A 25605-nucleotide genomic window follows, 5' to 3' on the forward strand; every position below is an offset into this window, starting at 1 on the left:
TTTCAATAAGGAATGGATTGAATAGTCGTTGCAGATTCCCTTTTGTTTGTTATTTATTTGGTACACTGGAAAAAATGAATGTTAGAATGATGAACCAACCGAAAAAGTTGCAAGATGAAGATGGAACCTAGAGCAAACTCGCACCAATTTAAAAATTATGTCATTTTCGTGACTTCAGACTGAAATATCACCTGAAAGATTCCTTAAAATTAAATCCTGGTTCTTTTGTGTTCAAAAAAACCATTCAAAAATGAGCATATTTAAAAAATCTACTTCGTGTCCAAGCATTATCGTTAAAGCTGTATCTTCAACAATGACCGCTTATTTAAATTATGTTTTAACCCTCCATACTTGATATACCATAATATTTATGTATTATAGCGCGTGTGTCTTTGTATAAATATGTAGAATAGTTTAGAGTATAAAAGATCAAGTAAAGAAGTGTTACGTAACCCTCTTTACATGAGTGTTTTGCATAAACTTTAGTGATATGCAAAAGAGGTAAAATGATGTATTGGTAGGGGTGAGTTCAATAAACAGTTCAGCACGTGCTTTAAACTGTTTTTTAAACGATGTTTTTAACGTACTTGTTCTGAACCTCACAGAACTTCCAAAGCGGTCAAAATTTACATCACGTCCCAGCATATTATATACTTCAGAATAATAATGCTTTAGCGATGATGAAGTAAAATGATAACTTATATCCAATGAATGTCATAAGAGAAAAAAATATGCTTCAATATTTAAATATCCATTACATTATTTCCTCTACAATATATTTATTTATAAATTTACCATTATTGGTAATAATCTTCAGAAAAATAAAATGACTCCATATTTCATGAGTCAATTTATATTAAATAAAAATAAATGAAACTAAGAAAAGTGACTCAGTGTTCGCCTGTATGTATTGACTACAAGACTTCCAAACCCATCAGACACAATTCAGAATGAATGTCAGAGCGTGTGTACTTTTGTAGTACACTTTAGAATAGTTTGGAATATTTATGTTCATGTAATGAAGTGGTACGTAGTCCCCTTCAAGTCAGTATTTTGCATAAACTCTAAGCATATGCAGAAGAGGCGAAATAATTGTATTGGAAGGGGTGAGATCCTAACAATGAGCTTTAATACGCGTCTTGTATTGCATTTGTAATGTAAATATTTTAATATTGTTCTCATCTATCATTTACCCAACCATATCAGAGACCTTTATACATAGATGGATATCCAAAGATCAAAATCATAAGAGAAACCTTGACATCTTGTACAAGAGACTCAAACCCCCCAACATTCAGTTCATCTTCATTACTGTTATGCGTGTGCTTTGGTATAAATATACAAATCAGTTAAAAGCTTTCAAGATGTTTAGTAATCACTTTAGGCGCGTGCCTGTGGTTTTGGTAGCTTAAAATGTATGTATATTTTAGGCTTATATTGGTTAGTGTCTTTACAAATATTGATCTCACTCTCATGATCTTCTTGATTTAGCTTCTTCTTAAAGGACCAACATTTCTAACTATTCCGATGATTTGGATAATGATCCAAAGATATACTTTATGATTTATCAGCACCTACGTTTTTGGAATACTGATTTTTTGGAATATCAACGAAACTTTGATAAAATTATGATTATAGCAAGATGATCATTGTAAAATCGTTCATTATATTAATGGTGATTTTGTCCATATGTAGCGTGCTTAAGTGGATTCTGACCAATCGAATACTGATATAAGATGTGTATTATAAGAAAGAATAAGTACATCAGCAACAACAGTAAGACCAATAGACACATATTCCATTAATGCTCAAGTTCCTCTATTACAGTTATAATTTTTTTTTAAAGTAGAACTAAACATCATCAGGTATAGTAGGAAATATACGGCATATGAGTAACAGAAAGAACTGGTAAAAAACATCTTATTATTGAACTAAACTAAATAAGTATTGGTATGGACTGTGCAAAATTTGAAATAAAAATGGCTATTAGAAAATTAGAAGTAAGTTATATTTTAAATCGACAACGATCATTATAAAAAATTAGTGAATATTATATACACTCACTAACATTAGCGCTGTACATTTCGTACATACATAAATCTTCTGTCTTCTATATATAGTCTGTTCAAAGTTATTTTGTACATACGTCATTTAAATGTGTGACATCAAAACGTCGCAATGTTGCCACATCAACTCTGAAAATCTAATCTAAATAAAATAATTGAACAAAAATGTTATCAAATGTAATTTATTTTAACATTATAGTACATCTAAAATCTACAGTTAATTATAGAGCCACAATAGTTATAATAAGGAAATAAAATAAGAAGGAAAATATTGTCTGATTCTGAAACGAATTTACAAATTGCAGCAGGCAATACTTTAAACATCTTGATGACGTCACGGAAATCGGATATCACGGAATGGTCTTTGGCGGACACACAAATATATGTTACAGTTTTCCTAGATATGGCACAAGCTCTTGACAAGGTTTGGCACGAATGTCTGATGTGTTAACTAATTTAAGTGCTTCAAACTAATATACAGAGGTATTAACATCTTATATTTCCTATAGGTTCTTCAAACCCTCAAAATTTAATTCAGCTTTATTGTTGTTACGCGTGTGCTTTGACATACATATGCAAATTAGGTCAGAATGTAAATGTTTAGGCAATGAAAGTGTATGTAATACCCTTTATATCAGTAATTTCCATAAAACTTAATAATATGTAGAAGAGGTAAGTTCATGTTTTGGTTGGGGTTGAGAGCTTTTAAGATTTTTAGCTTCAGCACAAGTCTTTAGTTTAGGTAAACTTAAAATATATGTATATCGTGGCCCTTTTGTCGTTGGTTGGTTAGGGTTTGGAAGAAACCCAAATATGCTTGGTAACTTTCCTAGATATATAAAGTCTAGTACGGACTATTGATATATAAGTAACTATAAATAGGAAATAATGCTGATGTGAAGGCTCCAATTGCCAATTCCAAGCCTTTTTCCTTTAGTCATTTTTTCGACAATATGATTTCTCAAACAGATTTAATATACAATTACAAACGAAGAATTCAAGTGCTTCCAAAAGATGTTAAAACGTATTCAGTGGAAAGAACAAACCTTGAAGCATAATAATGAATACCCTGTAGATGTTGAAATTACAACAAAATATAATAAAATCAATTAAATACGTGACTAATTTAATAAGTTAAATAGTTTTTGACACATTAACGTCGCTGACGATGAAGAACAACGATCATGCAGTCGCTCGTTTTCACCCTCGAGGTATTAACAGACCATGACGTTAATACTTATGCGAAATCAGCGAGAGCCGAAGAAAAAAGGTCCTCGATATCACCTCGTTCGAACCTACCGACCACGGGGCTAATTTAAATATTTATGCGTCAAACTGCTTAGCATAAAAAGCGCACACTTAAAGAGCGTAATATTCACTTGCGCCGAGTTTGGAGAGTACGACGTCCCTTATAGGTAAATAATGGTGTGGAGAACGTTCATTATGGTGCTAATTCGACGACGGGACCGCGGCAGGTCCAGGGGCCCAGAAGAAGGTTGTCTTCGGTTTTTGCATATTTACTTTGCGATTTCATTCAGTTTGATACGCGCGAGAGGTGGTTTCATTCAATATTACGTGGTGATGATGGGGTCTTGTCAGCCTGTTGTGGGTAAATATTGTAATTTATCGCCTTATGTATTCTAATGAGGTATAAAACCTTTTTTTTTCACTCAATTCATGCCGCAAATTTAGTAGTGTAACTGATCTTATGTTAAGTAAAAATTGCAAAGAGTTTTAATGAATGCTATTAGTATTAGGTGGTGTTATAGAGAGAAAAAAAACCCACCATATACATTACCAGTGGGTTTATAAACAATTGAGCAGGTGCATAGAATAACAGATGTAAATGAAAATCCCTATGAAGGTAAAAAGTTATGTTCTGCTATATTCTTAGATGTAGAACAAGCCTTCGATAAGGTATGACATGACGGTCTTGTTCATAAGCTACATAATCTTACTGAAATAACACACTGAACTATTCAAATCTAATATTACAGACAGACTGTTTAGAGTCAAACAAGAGGAAGCCGGCTTTACAATACAAGAAGCAAAAGCAGGTGTACCACCGGAAGTGTATTGGAGCCAATTCTTTACCTCATCTTAACATCCACCATCCACCAATGTTCACGGATCGACTAGTGAATATCTAATTATACTGAGGGCATCTGAACTACTTTGAAATCATAGAAGAAGGAAATATTGCCCATTGACGTATAAACGAAAAATAACAACAGCGTCCTTAAATAGAAAAGATGCAACAATTACTATACTGTGGAATGGTGAATATTATCAAATATTGCAACTCTTGGATAACACCAGAATAGAACAGACCGATCTACCCACCACAAAAATAACTACTGAGGCAACATACGCAGACGACACAGTAATCTTGGCATCAAAAGAATCAAACCATATGATCTTGGCATCCCATGAAGATCCAGTCACAGCATCAATAAACCTACAAACCCACTTGGATCAAATACAAATATGGTTGAAGACATGGCGCATTAAAGTCAATGAAAGAAAATCCACCCATGTAACGTTTACCCTGCGTAGAAGAATATGTCCACTAGTGAATATCAATCATCATCAACTCCCCCAAGCACAGCAAGTTAAATATCTTGCTATGCACTTAGATCGACGCCTAACCTGGAAGAAGCACATACTCTCTAAACGGAAACAAATTGGACTCAAATTATATCAAATGTATTGGCTCATCGGGCGCAAATCCAAGTTATCATTAGATAACAAGGTATTGCTGTATGAGTCTATACTCAAGCCCATTTGGGCATATGGAATCCAACTATGGGGTACCGCTAGCAAATCTAATATATCCATCATTCAACGGTTCCAAAATAAAGTGTTGCGTGCCTTTGTTGATGCTTCGTACTATATTTCAAATAAAGTGATACAACGCAATATTCATCTAGAACTTATAACGAGTGTAATTCAACGTGTTTGTGTGAAGTACTTCGAAAAAGTGTCAGTGCATCCCAATGTACTCGCTAATCAGCTAAATATGCGACGTGATAGTGAAGTGCGTAGACTAAAACTTTTAACACCACCTGATCTGATTACTGGACATATGTAGAGTTTAGAATAAGACTAATTAATTAAGATAATATTTTATACAGAAGATTGCTTAATGAAGTGATTTTCTGCATGCCATGTAAATATAATATAGACATAAGAAATACGTATTGCCTATAGGGCAGATTGTGGAATTACAAAGAGTAAAAAAGTGATTTCTCATACACTATTCATTGCAATTTGACAAACCAGAACTGGGAATGGATGTGGATCAATAAAAGACTAAAGAATAGAAGACTAAGAAAAGAATAAAAGACCACTTAAGAATAACAATTTTTGTTGTGTAGTTAGCTAGATTTTCTTATTCGGAACAAACTATTATTAACTTCTTGATCAATAGACATATAAATCTATATATTTGCATTATAACTGTATAACTAAAGCCACGTGCTGATAGTCATTGTTAAAAATTCTTCAAAGGATCTTAACCCTATCAATGTACCAAGTCATCTCCGAATAATATTAACACATATGCAAAGTACTGAGATTAAGGGGGCTATGTATCACTTGATCACTTGATTATTTAAATATTTATATTCCAAACTGTTCTACATATCTGTACAACAGTACACGCGTAAGCATACTGAAGATGGATTGGGCTTGGAGGGTTCGAAAGTCTTGTGGCCGAAGAATACAGGGGAAATAAAGTGTTAAGTTATTGGTAAAGACCGTGTTGATGCACAATAGTATTAGATAATTTACATATTCAGTAGTAGTTAGGGTTATTCTTGTTTAACAGTAGTGTAGAGCTTCAGTGTAGGCCTAGGAATTGTTTTCTAATAGACGTATTTTGATCAGCGATATATTTTGGTGAAAATGCAAAATATTAATGTGAATAACTGTTAAATCTCTAATGATCGTTACTGAATTTTTGGTATTCAATATTTCGATGATTAATTTGAAGAACGCCCATCAAACTGATGCACCATCATATTCCAATATTCGGTTCACGTTTTTTCATCGACTTAAATGCTCATCGATCTTGATGTCAATGACAAATAACAGTTTAGAGGACGAGTCAACGCAATCCAGTTTGGCAGTTGATGAATTGAGAGTTTCCCCACAATACGAATGGCTACCACACGAATGGAATGAAAATGGCTATTTCAACATCTCAATGTCGTCGCTTGCTACACACAAAAAAAGTTTTCGATGACGTGCTGTGACTGGCTATGATAATAGATAATTCCAAGCGCAGAAAGCCCTAGAATGGTCCAGTAGAGTCCAGTCAACATCGACAAAGAAGCGGCATATTTACGGTCAAACAGTTCTCAGTTCATGAACCAATAGACTCAAGAATTAACCTGGTAAAAACTTATAATAAAAATACAGTAAGAAATTGTATTAGTATTTAAATTGATATTCAAACCGTCAAAAGGTATTTAGTTAACTGCAACATATATTCCACATTCCCACCGCTTGTTCTTTAAACCTTTTGAACCTGACTAGTCCTCTCAACCTAAACCAATTAGCAACGTAATAAGTCTTCGGCACGTCACCGTGTACCTACAAGGGACGTTATACGTTCCAGACTCGGTACAAGTGAATATTATTACCCATAAGCGTGCTTTTTTAATATGCTAAACAGCCCACCGCATAAATATTTAAATAAGCTGGTGTCGGCAAGAACGAGGTGCTATCGAGACCTTCTCCTTCAACGTTGGCCCTAACAGATTTGCATTAACGTTAATAATATGGATCACACGTGGACGCAGATGCAAACAGAGTCGGTAGGGTTATTCCTGTTTATTATTTGAGTAAAATTATTGTTTCAGCCGTGCGTGAAAAATTTATAATAGCTGCTATTAAAAAATAATGGATTGTTTTGTATGAAAATCTTATTTTTCCTGTCAATCAATCCTCATTAGAAATGGCCAAAAACACAGTGTAACTATGAATTTATTTGCTTAGTGTTGATGATGATATGTTGTTGAAGGATATTACTTGCCATTATTTTAGTTAAGTATTCAGATATTGTTTTAGTCGTGAAATTCATCAACACATACAACAGCAGTAGGTCGAAATATTTTAAATAATGACGAAAATGTGATTAATCGAAGAAAAAAATTAACAAAGCATGTGATTTATGGATTACCTAATACTAGACCTTTTTTAATGCCCTTAATATTGTTGACTTAAACCAATAAAAAAATTATAAGTTTCGTTTTTAGATGCTGTCGATTACCTTTTGTTATAAATATAACTTAATATATTATATTTACTTTTATTATTTATTTGTGCTCTAGATATTTCAAAAGAATTGATTTTGTGTATATTTTTAACGCTTCGAAGCTTTAGTGAATATGAATATGCATGTCTCTCTAAATGTTATTAGTTTTTTTACCTAACTCTGAATGTGTAAAATGTAGCTCTCTATACTAGAATAAGAGGTATTTCGTTTCCGTTATTTTCTGCTTTGACTAAGTATTTTGAATTTCTTTGGCTGACTAGAGCCATTCATTGCCAGTTTTTTGCCTCAGTGACAGTCGCTATCTGAAGGAATCGATGTAAGTAATCAGTCCTGTAGTATCTGGTTGCACTTACTATGATTCTTAGGACGTTGTTCTGAAGAACTTGTATTAAATTTACTTTGTTTTCTCGAAATATCCCCACGATTGAACTCCATAGGTTTTGATATTCGCTTGTAGAATAGTAATTTACGACTTTTCTTCCAATTAACCAATACATTTTTCTATGTTCCAGAGTAATAAAACTTGTAAAAAAAGCCTTGTAATAAGCTTATAATAAGATAATATAACGAGTAGCTTTGGGAAATATCGACTATTTTCAGTAGTAACATAGTCGGACTAGTCAATAGTAGAAAACCAACGACTGAAAATAATAATAACTATTTCAGTAAAACGCAGGCTTCGTCTGTTTCTCTATTTGTGATAACAGGCGAAGATGTACGAATTTGCCCCCGCACTAGCTCTGAGAGAGCATGGAGATAACTTATGTAATTTATTACCTTATAAAAAAAGATTCATTTTGAATGATGTAAAATTATTTTTGCATTTTACATATTTGACTTGACTGTAAAGAGGAAGGGTACTGGTATATTTGTATGGTATTAAATAATCAATGTTTATCAACGAACCATCCTTCTTATATACTGTAATAATTTTATTTATCGTTAATAAAGAATAAATACTTAAGATTATTCGTTGAAACTTGAATGAAAGAAGTTTCGAAAGAACATCGAAAAGGCAATCAAACAATGACCTAATAGTTGCCAAAATATCATAAATGTGGTCAAAATTAATATCCTGTTTATCAATGAAAATGTTGTTCTTTTTATATAAAACATTAATAAATAATTTGGAAAAACAGAGTTCCCAAATCTTGCTATACTATACTAATGTACATTTTATTATTATTTACAAACATACTACCAACAAAACATAAAACCAAACCATTAGATATAAATCAATGTAAGCATAAATTCGGTACTTTATTTTCAAGGTCGCTGCTATATATATATATATATATATATATATATATATATATATATATATATATAGAACTCCTTTACCTTCTAGGTAGAGAAGGATCTGAACTATTTATTGACGGGTTTAGCCTCGAAATGAATGCACAATCCCCATGTTTTCGGGCACTACAACGCCGGATTCGACAAAACATTCCCAGCATGAGAATTACGCGTCCTCATTTCACCTCGTCTACCGGTTCGAAACCCGATCGGGACTCCCGTCACCGCCCCTCTCGCGACGCCCTTATTAATCGACCCGGGAAAAAGATCATTAATTCTCGACATTAGCATCTCGTGAATCGAACAAATCGAACGCCGTTCAATAACGAACGCGCACACAAAACGACGACGACAACAAAAAAAACCCGCCATTTGGCATCGGCAAACAGACAAACGGCGGGGGGTGCCGCGCGGAGGGGGCGGGCGTGCCCGATTTCGCACCCCGGACCGATTAAAAACAACCCCTTGTTCGGCGGATGGGACAGAGAAAAAAATTCGATACGTTGTCACATCGGGACAGTCGTCCGAACAAGTTCTCGTCGGGGTACGCGGTCTCGGCGGCGAGGGACACTCGTCTGGCCGACTGGAAGACGACGTTACGGGGTACATTTTTTTTTAATGACAGAATTATGGGGTGGGCCGAATTTAATACAATACACAAGACGTTCCTAGCTGGCGAACGAGTCATGCGGGATCGAGATGTGAAATTTATGCCTTTTTGGTTTAATTGTAACGAAAATCCGACGGCGGTGCGAAGGGGGAGGTGTCGGGGGTAGTTTCCAGTAATAATTTTTAGGATTTGGATCGGTAACGGATCGTGATCGGGTTTGGGGTTGAAATTCGGACGTTGCGAGGGTAGATTCGAATACGTCGATGACTAATATATGCTTGGAGATTCGTTAGTTTCGAGTCGAGACCGAGGTTTAAAACTTAGGGTAGTATTCTAGTCTAAAAATGTGAAAAAATCGATTTTTTCTTGTATTTTCTGAGCCTTCACGAAGATTCTTCAAAATTTTAATAATTTGACATGAACGTAAGCTTCTCTATAGGTTCTTCTACCGTAACAAAGTAAAAATATAATAAATTGAATATTTACTATACTTAAAATATTCAGAAATATAAAAGACTGTAAAAAATGTCTAGTTTTTTTGAAATGTTGTTTGACTTTTGTACGATAGCAGCACTTCTCTACATTAAGAATTTTTTCTTTCGTTGGTACTCCCTCTCCACTTAGTACTATTAAGTTATTCAATGTATACAGACGCTAGTCATGCAATGCTCAAAGCTGTATCGCACTGTTTCAGCTTAAATGGGAAGTTTTGACGGACCCAGCGTACTCACTAGACATAACACCTTCATTCATTAATTCTCAGTAAATGCCTTTGTAAAGTTCAAAAATGATCAGAGCACATGCAAGGACTTAATACTAAAAAATATAAAATTGTAATAATAACAGTAATATATATTGTAACTTAAAGTTCGTTTTATGAAATATTAATTAAAATTTTTTAAAACAAAATTTGCAAATACAAATTTTTGTCATATTGTTCGAAATAATTACAGTAATAATAAAGAAGAAAACCAGACATTATATCAAAACAAAACCTTAGTTTTGGTTGCCATCAAAACAAATACAGTTTTCCTGGTACATAATTAAAACACTACTAAGATGATGGAAACCAAAAATGATCAAAAAATGGAAACAAGTTATGGGCAATACTTTGAAAATAATACATATGTTCAAGAATTTTAGAAAACTCTTAAAACTAAATAGACCAATAATAAACAATTTGAAAATACTAAACCAGAATTTGTATACTTTGAACACAAAAAAACAGTTCTTAATTTACGTAGAATGATTACTTTTTAACACCTGTTGACCGTTATTGAACTTTTGAAACGCCCTATATATTAGTTTAGAAAACAGTTCAGCGTGCATTAATAAACTCTATTGTTGAAATGTATGGTAAATAATAATGATAATTAATCTAAGTAACCAACTAGAACCATGTATTCTAGAACTTGCGAAAGATGTATGAAAGGGAGGTCTCTATTCTGGTATCGTAGAAGGAAATCGAACGCTAATTTTATTTATATATTATCGCATAAAGTACTTAAGATTATCACCAATAATATAACATAAAAAAATAAGAAAAACCGTAGAATTCGAAATCAATACAAAGAATGCATTTAAATATTTTTATTACTAATATGAAACAAATCCAAGGGAAAATAGTGTTTTTAATTTGTTGTTGTTAAATATTTTAACAAGATCACGATTCAAAATATCATATAGCTGGTAAAATATCTCAAAAAATAAAAAAACAATATAATCTTAAACCCACCAAATAAAAGAACCGTCGTTATGTGAAATGGAATGAATCAAGATCAGCTTGATAGCTGTATTAGAGAACAAATATACGAAATGTATAAAAACAGTAAGCAGTTTTTTTCAATCCTAACTTAATTTAATAAAATTATTTCAAGGAATAATTTATTTTTATATAATAAGATATTATTCTGAAAAGTATCAATAAACAGCTGAATAATATGCAGCTATCTGAGTGATGTAGGACATCCCTTCATGCACAGTTGGGTAATATATGATTTATGTGATATAAAGTTAACCCATGAATGGATTTAATGGAACTTCCATACATTTCTTTTAAAAGAATACAATTTTTAACAACACATAGCAAAATCAAGGAAGAATTATTAGATCAATTTGTATATTTAGATGAGACATGGCTATTTCAGAATGGTACATTGGGTCACTCATCAACATGATAGAAATTCATTCAATTATTAATAATTCATTCATAGTTCTTCATGCTGGAAATAGGAATAGTTTTATTCGTTTAAAGTACATAAAATAGATCTTGAAGAAACCATGTTAAGAATGAACTGTTTGAAATTGTTTGTCGGTAAATATAAATGAAATATTTAATTGCATTTTATGTCGTAAAAAAGAAAATGCTCTTTTAGAAAAAAAGCATTTAGATACTTTTATAACTAGTTTAAGACAAATCCGAGGGAAAATAGTGTCTTTAATTTGCTGTTGTTATATATTTCAACAAGAGCACGATTCAAAACATCATATAGCTGGTCGAGAAACTATATAATTGTTAAATGCATTTTAAAATACTTATTAATTATTATAAAGACTTATAGAATAGATATAGAAAAATTGGAGAACTTCAATAAGAGAAAATTAATGACTTATTGAGTTGTATCGCGACATTGACAGCGCTTCCATCAATGCAGATTATATTTTAAATCCTTTCATGATTTTTATAAACGCTGAATCAGCAAAAATGATGTCTGGAAAAAGGAAAAACTCACAAGGGCGACAAAAGAGAAAAGTCTAAAATCTATTTTAAATAATTTTCCCTTTGCCTGCGTCACCAAGGACACCCCCTCCCCCCCGGTTCGACGGTTACCATTAGAAAAATCGCTCCATTCCCTCGATAACCAATCGTTCATTTATTTTTTATGCCCAAAATGTATCGGTTCGATGCGGAAAGTGCTCCGGTATCAGATTTTTTAAAAAAAGGGCGACGCACCCTTGCGCTTCGCGAAATAAACAGGGGGCTGCGACTGATTTACCATCCCTTCTAACGACCCCGACCATTATTTTTCCGATGTAAACGCGCGACGTCTTCCTCCGGTTCGTTGCTGTTTCGTCTTTTACCGAAACCCCCGCCTCGGAATAACGAATGTCGCGGCTTTAATTTAGATTTGGATTTTTTTACTGCAGACACTGGAACTAATTGGGAATCATTTTTAATTAGTTTTTTTTTCGGTGAGGTCCGTAAAGAATTCAATCATTGCATACAATGTGATCAGAGAGGCAACTTCGTGGACACAAGAACGGTACGTAATGATCTGGGGACAATAGCAAATTGGACCGGTATTTCGATCTGTTCACATAGCGAGTAATAAGATGACGTTAACAGAATTGGGATGATGAGTTATACGACAAAAACATTTTAAAATCCCCTAGTGCACCCTAGTTCATATTTTAAAAATACGTTAGTTTTGCATGAAACAAAGGTTTTAAAGGCTATTTAGAAAGAAATACAGTTAACAATCAAAAAAGTTAGACACAAAAGCTTGAAAATCATTGATTATGCGTATTAGTCGTGGCGCTATAAATTGCTTAAGCGATGTGTGGTCTTGCATAAAAGCTGACAAAATTATGAAAAGTTAAAAACCCAGAAATTGTGTGACGAAACGACCTTTGCATCCTAGGTTTGTTAAAAAAGTTTCAATATCTAGCCAGGATGTTTAGAGTTAAACAAGAAGAAGCTAAACATGTGACATATCACAAACAGAAAATGTTACTATGGCTATATTTGCTGATGACTCTGACACTAATAATATAAATAAGTGGACCCAGATATGGAGAATAAAAGCCAACGAGAGTAAATCAGTGCATATTGCAACCAAATAATTCATCTACAACTAAACTATTCATACACCAATAAATATGAATAATAATATAACTCGTATAAGTAACAACGCATATCAAAAAGAAAAATTCATAGTAAGTTCCTGCTGTACAAGCAAATACTAAAACCTAACAGGTCAATTGAAATGTCCCCGGCCTGATACATAGATGACGCTACTAGAATTAAATCCACATGTTCTTTAGTTGGCCTTAACCCTCAAAAGACGCGTGTATAAATTTGACAGCTGTCGGATCATTAGTTTGTGAATTATTAGTATTTTGAGTGAACCAACTTTTGTTATTGGGAAAAAAATTAACAAAAAGGAATTTCGCGTATTCATAAAATATTGCTTTTTGATGGGAAAAAATACAGTTGAATTGCCCCAGGAAAATCAACCATCAAGGATTGGTATGCTAAGTTTGGACGTGGTGAAATGGTGCTCATCATGAAGACGGTGAACGTAGTGAACGCCCAAAAGAGATTGTTACCGACGAAAATATTTAAAAAATCCACAAAATCATTTTGAACGACCGTGTCCAAAAAAACTAATTTTGCCAAAAAAATGTTTTTTACTATGGTAGGCCGGGGACTTTTCGATTGACCTGTTATATGGATTCATTTATAGGGATGTTCTGCGAGAAGTAATATAAACGCAACACAAGTATTTCAGAATAAAGTTACTCCAAACCGTATGTTATCTTGTACAGATGTCTAGTGAGGTGTACTAAATGTAAAAACACTGAAAATTACCACTACGTTTTATTTTATTCTATTAGAGGTAAAGGCCAATGAGTCAAAGTAACTAGTTTACCTTTAAATTACTATAGAGACAAATTGTAAGTTGATAAAGGTTGATATTTATTGATAATTGATAGTTTTTGATTGATAACTGATTGATAATTTATGTTAATTTGTTTTAGGTATTAATGAGAAAATATTATACAGCTTTAGTTTTCTTTTGATTTTATTATATTATCTATATATAATTATATTTCTTATATTATATTATTAAAAATTACAATTGAAATGTTATTAAAATACGACAAAAATATTTGGTCGCTAGCACATTCCTTTTTTACAAATCGAAAATAACACTAAGACAGTGGCACCTAATTGCTAACTCTTTGTTTGCTATTCTCTGTCAATATTAGTACGAAAAAGGATATGTATATCTCCGTTTACTTAATGCATGGTTGAAAAAAAAACATTTGTAAGCTCACATTGGAATGAAATAGTAGTAACCAAATCTTTACTATACTATAAAAATATTTTTGGATATTTTTTCAAAAAAAATAAATACATTTTTTAAACATCGGAAAAAAGCATTTAATTATTTTTAATAAATCTTTTGTGTATAATATTTTGTTACTTAATTAGAAGGGTGTGTTAAAAATATCGATATATATATATATATATATATATATATATATATTGCAAAAAAATATGATAGATTTTTGAATATATCGAAATCGATATATCGATATTTTTTAAAATTATATATATAATCGTTGATACCAAATTAATTTTAAACTGTCGCCTGCCACTCTAAGATCTACGACACAGAGATCTAAACAATTATATCTGTCCTTTTCAGTCTCAAAATTAGTAGCAGAAAGAATTCCGTATATCTTATGTCACTATTGACAAAGTGTGAAATTCGTGAGCCGCTTTTCCAACTTGTGGGGAATTACTCAATTTGCGGGGATTTTAACTTTTTTTGATTCAAATTGACGAATTACATGATTTGATTTCAGCGATCCTTTATTTTCTCTCGTGTCAGTGCTGATGCTATGCTGGATTTCGATCAACATAGCCCTGAACCTCATGAAGATACCATTGATGGAGGATGCTCGACCGAATTTGACTCGGATTATTAGAGAATTGGATAGATTGCCATTTTCACCATTATCACTCAACAGTTATCAGAGCTACTTGGAATGGTGTTACAAAGAAGTGAATTTAGGAAGAAGGACCAATTGACAGGCGTCCGGTAATTTGCTGTCTCGAAAGGTGAAGCTCATTCTATGTGGGCGTCAGCGGTACGCCGTATTAAGATTACCGTTTTGCTACAGATGCTTTCTTTATTCGTAAAGAGGCGATTTTAAATGATACCATTCGGTTTACTGTCGGTATAACTAACCAAACAAACGCGTATATATCTATACATGTTCGAACAGATAACCAGTGGTGATTCACCGTTTTGAAATACGAGGAAGCCAAAGAGTTATTTATATATTTAGCGAAAATATTAATGATAATATTACAAACTGTGTGTTACCTTTCAGTTGTCAGTTGACACGATGGGATTCACATACCTGGAAAAGGGAAAGTACATGTATTACACTACATAAACAAAAATTTACAATTATTTAGCACCTTAAGATATAACTAAATATTATATTATATTGATAGATTGAAAGCAATACGTTTTGTCTTCGACACATGAACAAAAAAACTGGACTCAGTTCTAATAATATTACCGTTTTCACTAGGCGTCGCAGATATTTGATGACTTAGGCCTTTCGTGGGATATAGTGTGTGTTAATTTACGTTAATATATCGAATAATAGAAAATAAATAAAAAAATACTTAAAAATACTAACACACTTTTTTATGATTCTTTTAATCAATTATTCTGGTCATACACACAATATTACTAGAAGATAACGCTTAAAACTCCGAAGAAATCAAAAAATGAACAGGTATACGAACGATAATTCACAGTAAAAAAGACCGGACCAAAAAAAAAAAACGGAAATATTTATAGTTTATCATCGTAAATACCTAAACTGGTTTCTTTAGCTGATCCTGATACTGCATCATATTATTTTAGTTCGCGATAAACGAGTAGCAAATCAGATTCGAATAATTATTATTTTAGTATTTATGTGAATTAATAACACGTGATTTTATTTTTATTAAACTCATTATTTTATTACGAATATATATATATATATATATATATATATATATATATATATATATATATATATATATAAATCCAGCATAGCATCAGCACTGACACGAGAGAAAATAAAGGATCGCTGAAATCAAATCATGTAATTCGTCAATTTGAATCAAAAAAAGTTAAAATCCCCGCAAATTGAGTAGTTCCCCACAAGTTGGAAAAGCGGCTCACGAATTTCACACTTTGTCAATAGTGACATAAGATATACGGAATTCTTTCTGCTACTAATTTTGAGAGTGAAAAGGACAGATATAATTGTTTGGATCTCTGTGTCGTAGATCTTAGAGTGGCAGGCGACAGTTTAAAATTAATTTGGTATCAATGATTATATAGATAATTTAAAAAAATATCGATATATCGATTTCGATATATACAAAAATCTATCATATTTTTTTGCAATATATATATATATATATATATATATATATATATATATATATATATATATATATCAAATTAAATGGTTTTTTAGGATGTTTAAGAAATGTATTTATTTTTTTTTTAAAAAATATCCAAAAATATTTTTGGGCATTTCTATAGTATAGTAAAGATTTGGTTACTACTATTTCATTCCAATGTGAGCTTACAAATGGTTTTTTTTCAACCATGCATTAAGTAAACGGAGATATACATATCCCTTTTCGCACTAATATTGACAGCAAAGAGTTAGCAATTAGGTGCCACTGTCTTAGTGTTATTTTGGATTTGTAAAAAAGGAATGTGCTAGCGACCAAATATTTTTGTCGTATTTTAATAACATTTCAGTTGTAATTTTTAATAATATAAGAAATATAATTATATATAGATAATATAATAAAATTAAAAGAAAACTAAAGCTGTATAATATTTTCTCATTAATACCTAAAACAAATTAACATAAATTATCAATCAGTTATCAATCAAAAACTATCAATTATCTATAAATATCAACCTTTATCAACTTACAATTTGTCTCTATAGTAATTTAAAGGTAAACTAGATACTTTGACTAATTAGCCTTTACTTAGTCTATAATAGAATAAAATAAAACGTAGTAGTAATTTTCAGTGTTTTTACATTTAGTACACCTCACTAGACATCTGTACAAGATAACATACGGTTTGGAGTAACTTTATTCTGAAATACTTGTGTTGTGTTTATATTACTTCTCGCAGAACATCCCTACAAATGAATCCATATAACAGGTCAATCGAAAAGTCCCCGGCCTACCATAGTAAAAAACATTTTTTTGGCAAAATTAGTTTTTTTTGGGCACGGTCATTCAAAATCATTTTGTGGATTTTTTAAAGATTTTCTAAATATTATATTATATTGATAGATTGAGAGCAATACGTTTTGTCTTCGACACATGAACAAAAAAACTGGACTCAGTTCTAATAATACTACTATTTTCACTCGGCGTCGCAGATATTTGATGACTTAGGCCTTTCGTGGGATATAGTGTGTGTTAATTTACGTTAATATATCGAATAATAAAAAATAAATAAAAAAATACTTAAAAATACTAACACACAATACACACAATATTACTAGAAGATAACGCTTAAAACTCCGAAGAAATCAAAAAATGAACAGGTATACGAACGATAATTCACAGTAAAAAAGACCGGACCAAAAAAAAAACGGAAATATTTATAGTTTATCATCGTAAATACCTAAACTGGTTTCTTTAGCTGATCCTGATACTGCATTATATTATGTTAGTTCGCGATAAACGAGTAGCAAATCAGATTCGAATAATTATTATTTTAGTATTTATGTGAATTAATAACACGTGATTTTATTTTTATTAAATTCATTGTTTTATTACGAACAATATATATATATATATATATATATATATATATATATATATATATAGGTGATATTTAGGAATTTTAGGAATAGTGTCTATCTCTCCACCTATACGATTCTGTGGATGTTCTAGCCTCTTATATACTGTTAACTTGTTATTTTTCAAATCCATTTCTATGATTTTGATCATTTTTTCTCTTTAAGATTATTATTCTACCTTCCAAACTATTTAAATTTTTTTTATTCAGCATTGCTGTTCAAATACTGTGAACAAAAATGATTCGCAAAAGAATCAGCCTCAACAGCGTTAATCCTTACTATTTTCTGCCTAATTATTACTAAAATTTCAAACATCTTGTTTCAAGGAAATATAACACAATAGCATATAAATACAACACATTAATGAAGACTAAAACAATGGTTTACATTAAAATGAGTTTGAAGGATTTGTTAACTATAGCTGAATATATTTAATTTGGACAAAATTCTAACTTATTTTCTTGGCCTAACACATTCAATTGTGTCGGATTCTTTGTTACGATTTCATTGAACATTTCTGTTGAATAATACAAAATTTAACATTATGAGTGCTTTAAATTCCTTAAAACTAATTCATCCTCATTATCATTGCCATTCAAATAGTTTCAAATAATAGCACCTCAAAAAAAAAACAATAAACTGCTTAGAAAAATCCTCAATCTCAACAAAATTAAGTCTTACTATTTGTTTTTCATTTGTGTTATGACTATTTCAAAATGATTAGTATTCAGGATTTTATTTTTTAATGTTCGTATGGTATAGATATAGTTATATGTTAGTGTTAACTAATTTTGTATAATAGTTTAGATATACTTATATAGAAAACTGCTTTATTATTAAGCAATTAAACATTTTTGATAACCAGAAAAGTTACTAAAAGTTAATTAAAAAGTTATTAAAGATTCTGTGACAAATTAAGTATTAGGAATGATATACATGTTACACCAAAATTGAATTAAATCAAGTCTTATGTAATTTTTCATTAAAGCATTTTTTTAGCTTTCTAATTACTATTTTGATATGATTAATACTTCGTAGATCGTAGTTTTAAACTTACTTAGGCACAAAAATCTTATGTATTGTCAAACGTTTCTGAATAATTCGTATTAAGGTTTTCATTATTAAGTATCATAAGTTTAGCAAATATTTACATAATAATCTATGGACTATTTAATTGAGAAAAATTAGTGGAAATGAAAACTATTAATACGCATATAATTATAAAGGAAGAACTTGAAAATATGAAACTTTAATTTATTTTGCGTCGACGTCTTTGGAGAACTGTTTCAATTAATTAATTAATGGGGTATTTAAGGGAAGTTTTATTTCAAATTATAGGTATGTTGTCAAATATTAGGCATTTTCTCGTATTTTGATCAGAAATATCTATTAGTGAAAATGCGAGGGATACATGAAATAATATATTCCTTCAATATTATTGAGATATTCAGTGTAAACAATAATGGAATGCTCAAAATTGAATTTCCGATTTTTTTTTAATTTCAAGAAATCTTCTGCCGAATCTTATCAAACACTTTCGGAAATTTATGGTGAAGTTTGCTCCATCATAGCCCACATATAGGTTTAGGTTTCGATGATTTAAAAATAGTAATTATGATGTCAATAGCAAAGAACAGCCTGGGTGAACAAAAAGGTTCGAAGACAATAAACTGAAAAACTTATTGGACGAAAACTCAGCTCACATTATTAAAGGACTTTCAAACAGCTCGGACGTTGATGAAAGGTTAATTGATAATTTACATATTATCCTTTTATTTCTTCTTATCTTCTTGAACACTGTTAGATAAATAAATTTTGTCGTTCAGTAAGAAAATTACATGGAAAAAATAACAAATATATTTTAATACACTACTTCCAGTAATAGCACCAGAATAGATTCATGATATATTCCTCATAATTCTTAACATCTTGAGACTCATTTTCCATTCATTTTCTGATACATGGGCAGAGTTAAAAGTTAATTCTGACGAACAGATGATTAAAAAATGGAAATCAAATGATTAAAAAATGGAAATCAACTAATTTTTGAATGTTCCCGTTCTGAGATGTGTTAGAGTTAGTTTTGCCTTGCTCAAGAATGATTTTCTTTTCGAATAATAACGTTCATTAATGGTTTAAGGAGTACGGAGGTATGTCGCGAATAAAATTCCTGTTATATTTCGAAAAATTGATGACAAAGTCATTTTGACTGTCTTTTTTCTTGTTCCAGAATGACTAGCTAGAACTAAATGGTCTTTTGTTGATGTGGCTTCGGGTTAGGGATAGTGAAATGTTTTGCGGGCAATAGAGACCCTCGAATACGACTGGGATTGCCGTAGTTGGTTATTTACCGAGGTTTGTGGATGTGTAGGGGTTTTATTAAGGCATTGTCATATTCTAAGGCGCCTAGAGAGAACCTTACACTGAGCATGTTAGATGCCTGATACCAGGTGAGTGTTGATGTATTTTTAAAGTCAAAAAATTATCAGAGAAAATGCGAATGATTAATAAAGGCAAATTATATAGAAATTGAATGCAGTCGATATGGAAAGTCTGCAATTCCTGATATCCTGACATAAAGATAAAGATAATTTCAGAGACAAACAAAACGACAGGAACGCGGGACGACACGGCGAAGGGGGAAACGAACGACAACACGTTTTAACGGTTTTTATTTGTATTACCTGAAATGTTTCGAAGTATTTATTACGACGAATATCGAGTGTAAGACACAGACCGGTCGCGTCGGTTAAAAGTATATCGGGGCCCGTAATGAGACAGTAAAGGATCGCGCATAAAACGCCACAGTATCGGAAACGATTATCTGAAGACAAACACTGAAATCTTAGACATTGGATACGGCTCGCTATCAGTAACCTAAATAAATATTTGCCCCTTAATACCGCCCGTGTGGAAAACATTAACAGCTGCCCGATTATGAACGGGACGACGCTTTATTTGAATAAACGAAATTAATCAATGCAATACTCATTTGCGCGTTATGTCTTGGACGAGGTGAGGTATAAGCTATGTTCCGGATTTCATTTTTTATTTCGTTCATGTCGCGGACAGGTTTACTGTAGTGTATCAGAACACCAGATATACCACCAAGAAAACACACTCTATTGCTTTTAAATCAGTAAATTAACGTAATATCTTTACCAATTCTATAGAGATTTTCACGCTTTAGAAACAACTTTATTATCATCATTAGTTCCTAATCAACACGATGTTAATGCGGTAGAATCTCGCCTCTGTTGGCGATCAATCGCAGCTGTTCAGGACTCAATATTGGCATCCTATTCTTCAGATCACTTTCGCTGCTGCATCGTCTACCCAAAAGATCTATTTCAACAGAGAAGCTTGTGAGGAATTCTGTTGTAATCTGCATCTCTTAAAGCTACCCGAAGTGAGGGTCAGTGTACACAGTCGAAATCAGAGCGAAACCCAATAACAACAACGGTCGCACGCTTTCCACATCTCATACTTGCACGCCTTCCACATCCGACTTGTAGAGTGGGAAAATCTTATATATACAATGGTGATTGTGTCCAAATCCTTCCTGCTCTTTTTGGTTTGTCTCCTCGCGAGCACTTTGAAATCATTTATGCGTTCTATCCGACTTGTAGAGTGGGAAAATCTTACATACACAATGGTGATTGAGTCCAAATCCTTCCTGCTCTTCTTGGTTTGTCTCCTCGCGAGCACTTTGAAATCATTTATGCGTTTGTACGGTCTTCATAAAGCCCTCCCCGACAATTGATAGGAGACTTATACCTCGATAGTTTTACACTGTTTGCTATCACCTCTTTTCAGTATCGGAGCAATTATCGTCTTCCTCCATGTCGAGGGTGCTTTTGAAGCTGCCAAACAGTAAGTGGAGTGATAGTAATAGTATGTAAGTAGAGTTATTTAGTAATATCAATAAACAGTGCTATATCATATATTTCTGTATTGTATTTTTAGTTACATGAGTAATAAATGAAAATTTATTTATTTATTCACATCATATGTCACATTTTCTAGCTTCATATTTAAACTAGTAATGCAAATATCTGCCACAATATTCTTCTAATACTCGTAGTGCTTTTAATGCCTAACTTGATGAGTATCGATTTTAATGAGTATAGTTAAAAGTCAAAGAAGTTGAATCTACTGAATAAAATGGTTGCTGGAATGATTCGAATTTAAATGAATGATGATTTTCTTATGTTGTTTTGTTTTTGAGTTACCTCAGAGTTAGTTTTGCCTGAACGATTACGTTTTCTTCGAATAATTTCAGGAATTCTATATATTGTTAAATTATTTTGTACATACGTCATATAAATCCTCACCTAAATAAAATAATCGAATAAAAATGTTATCAAATATAATTTAATTTAACATTCAAGTATATCTAGAATTTTGCGGAATTTTAGACGACTTTGACAGGCTAGTTCGGTTACACGTTCGGACTTATCAGACAGATTTGTGTCTCTTCTTAACTAGAATAAAATGAGAAGGATAATGTGGTCTGATTCTAAAACGAATTTACAAATTGCGGTAGGCAAAACATTTAAATATAGGTTAAGGAAAGGTTTAAATAGTCAGGAAGTATGGATTAGTTCTAACAACAATTTTGTTTTCCTATACAAAGGAATCGCACTGTGGTCCTCTGACACACGAGAGACAAAAATTAGACAATAATTTATCATGAGAAAATGACAATCGTTCCTCAGTGTTGTAAGGTATTAAAATACAGCGGGGGAAATATAAAATTGATACAATTGGTCCCACCCACCACATTCATTACGCTCATTAATTTTCCTGATGGGAAACGATTCTCACCACTGCTTGGTCAACATTCAAGCCAAAATAGATGTAGGTGTCATCTAGTTGTATAATATAGAACTCTAGTAACTATATAGGGTTAAATCATATCGAAATCCGGAACGTAGCTACTTCCCTTCGAGAAAATCCGACCAACAACGATAACAGACAAATACCAAGATGAAAATAAAAGCGGGAGAACAAATTACTTATCGATAAATTTGTTTGTTCTATAACGAATTAATCATTTTTCTTGGAAGGCCAACAGGCAGAATAGCTCGGCTTATTTGACAATGTGAAAGATAAAAGGGCTTTTTGTGCGTATAAATAATAAATTAAAATATCGGCCTGTTGAGGAACCGGGCTGGAAAAAAAAACTTAACGATATAGAGGTCTCTGCTTATTTTTATGTTTGCTTGCGTATAATTTTTTTTCTAGTTTGATTATTATGGAATTTGTCCGCTGTTAAGGTTCAGTATTATCGGTGTGTTATATTAAAAATGGACTAATGATCAGATAGAGAGATTCTTCAGGGTTTAATAAATTAATGTATGTATTTGGGTATATTACCTCAAAGATATTTATTAAGTTATAAATGAGATAACAAGGATAATGAAAGCTATATATACCAGTTGTTATATAAGTATATTGAATATGAAAAACCTGTTGTCTGTGGACAATGCATTTTTAAATCATACAAATTTTATATCAAGGCATTAATTTTATCCATTTAAGTAATTACACCTAATTCAATAAGTTTATAACTAAAATGTATTGGCATATATGTCAATTTTCTATTCATAATTCCAATAAACTTCTAATATGCCATAGTATTTCTGTAATATTATATTATTGATTGTCGACTAATCATAAATGATTACATATAAATAGGAAAGATAGATACGAACACGCCTCACCTATCAATAATCTGAGGAGGAACCGATTCTGGGGAAGTCAGGACAGTCTTATCACTTGCCAGTCACCAGTGTAATCAGAAGAGGAAGGAATAGTTCCAATCTAATGGGAATTGAACGAGCCTCTCAGCTGGCTCCTCGAATAAGCCATTGTTGAATCCACTAGTTTTATTACAAAAACCATCTGTCCACCCTCAATTCTCACATATATAAATTAACTCATTAAAACTATTTGGGAAATACATACTGATGTATTTACACCGTACTTGCCTTGCTTGTGTATTAATAAAATACAATAGAACTGTAGTAATAAATTAATTTGTAAATTAAGATTGTACTAAGCATATCTAAAAAAATTATAACTCACTAAAATGCCATTCTCTGAAAGTTTTACTTTTTCTATTTCCTTGCTTGTAAATTGTTTGTTCCAACTTTTTGAAAGTGTTGATTTCGAACTCCTTAATCAATTATTATATATAAGCAGGAAAAAATGCTGGTTTTCAGAATATTTCACAACCTATGTATATAGACAAGCTGACATCAGAAGTCTTGCCCTTTCTACTTCATTCACCAAAAATGTCCTCTATCGATTATCACTTGTGCTGATTGATGATGCTGATTTCGGAACATGGGAAACTATAAGGCTGAGTTAAAAGGCACTTTCGATATTTCTAATAGGTTATTTAAAAAATAATTTCCGAACTTCCATTTCTTAAACGTCGCTGAAATGAAAAGCTAAAAGAAATTCAGCTATTTTAGTCCAGTTCACGGGAGCTTCAGAAACCATTCATGTTAAGGAAGGAGTGTGAGTGCTAAAAGTTTGGAGTTGGAAAGCAATTGTTCATCATGAGGTTACAGAAGTTACATACAACAAACACTTTTATAAACTTATGGTGATGATGGTTTTGGTTCCATCGACTAAATGTTGTGATTTTGATGACAACGTCAAAGAAAGGCCTGAAGGGCCAAAAATTTGAGGAGTATGAATTGTAAGACTTATTGTAGAAAAAGTCAGCTCAAAGAATTCTCAGGCAGCTTAGAAGTTGATGAATCAACTGTTCCATAAATTTGATGCGATATGGGAAAATGGTTACAACACCAATTAACTGAAAATGTTAAACGAAAAGAAAAGTTTTCTGTATCGTATTGTAGCCGGTGATGAGAAGTGTATCTGCCACTTCTAATCTCAAGTGCAAAAAGTCATGGTCCAACGGAGCCATCCATGTCGACAACGAACTGGAATACTTATGACCAAGGAAGTCAATCAATCAAGATATCAATTGCACACACTGAATGACGTATTGTTGCAAAAAAAACAGTAATGGCTAGTAGAAATACGACAATGTATGGATTCTTTCGATAAAATATCCTTATGTTGTCATATAGAAAGATGAAAAATGCAGACAATAATGGAAAATATTTTGATTAATAACACATGGACTGAAAAGTATCAGGCTTAACACATAGATGGCTCTAGTTTTATTGTATTCGCGGCTTTTCCAGTTAGTACTATCCTTCAAAAGAAAGCTATTAAAATATCATGATATTCTACTTATAAGTTTGTTAGTTATGAGGAGATGATGGTGCAAAAATACCGTTCAAGCGAAGCAATGACTTGAAAAGTATTACAATAAAACGTTGCTTCCTGACTTCAAACGTGGTCGTAAAGACATCGATGATGCATAACAGCATAGCAGTGGATGTTCAAATGAGGTGCTAACACCAGAAAACATAAAAAAAAATCCACAAAATCGTTTTTAATGATCGAAAAGTGAAGTTGCGTGAGTTAGCTAACATCGTAAAAGTATCAGAAGAACGTTTGGTTTTATATTGCTTAAGCATTTGACTATGAGAAAGTTCTGTTCAAAGTGGGTGCCTCGTTTGCTCACTGTTGACCAAAAACAAGAATAGGTTGATGGTTCTCAGCAGTGTTCGGCCATGTTTTTGCCGGAACCACCGGAATTTTTGCCTGGGTATATGACAATGG

At 32.1% G+C, this 25605-nt stretch overlaps 1 protein-coding gene across 5 annotated transcripts in view; it reads right to left on the reverse strand.

Moving 5' to 3' along the window:
* zfh2 (Zn finger homeodomain 2) overlaps positions 1–25605 on the reverse strand; it is a 370513-nt gene that overhangs the window by 225461 nt on the left and 119447 nt on the right. For 2 of the 5 annotated variants that reach the window (XM_076415460.1, XM_076415459.1), the window contains one exon: positions 15373–15409. The exons of the other annotated variants lie outside the window; for them this stretch is intronic. The gene's annotated coding sequence lies outside the window, so the exon portion shown is untranslated. The remainder of the gene's footprint in view (positions 1–15372; positions 15410–25605) is intronic. 5 annotated transcript variants of the gene reach the window in all.

Source organism: Rhynchophorus ferrugineus, unplaced genomic scaffold, assembly GCF_030347505.1.
Source record: "Rhynchophorus ferrugineus isolate W39M unplaced genomic scaffold, kcgeb_rfMv2 rfM10, whole genome shotgun sequence".
NCBI lineage: Eukaryota > Metazoa > Arthropoda > Insecta > Coleoptera > Curculionidae > Rhynchophorus > Rhynchophorus ferrugineus.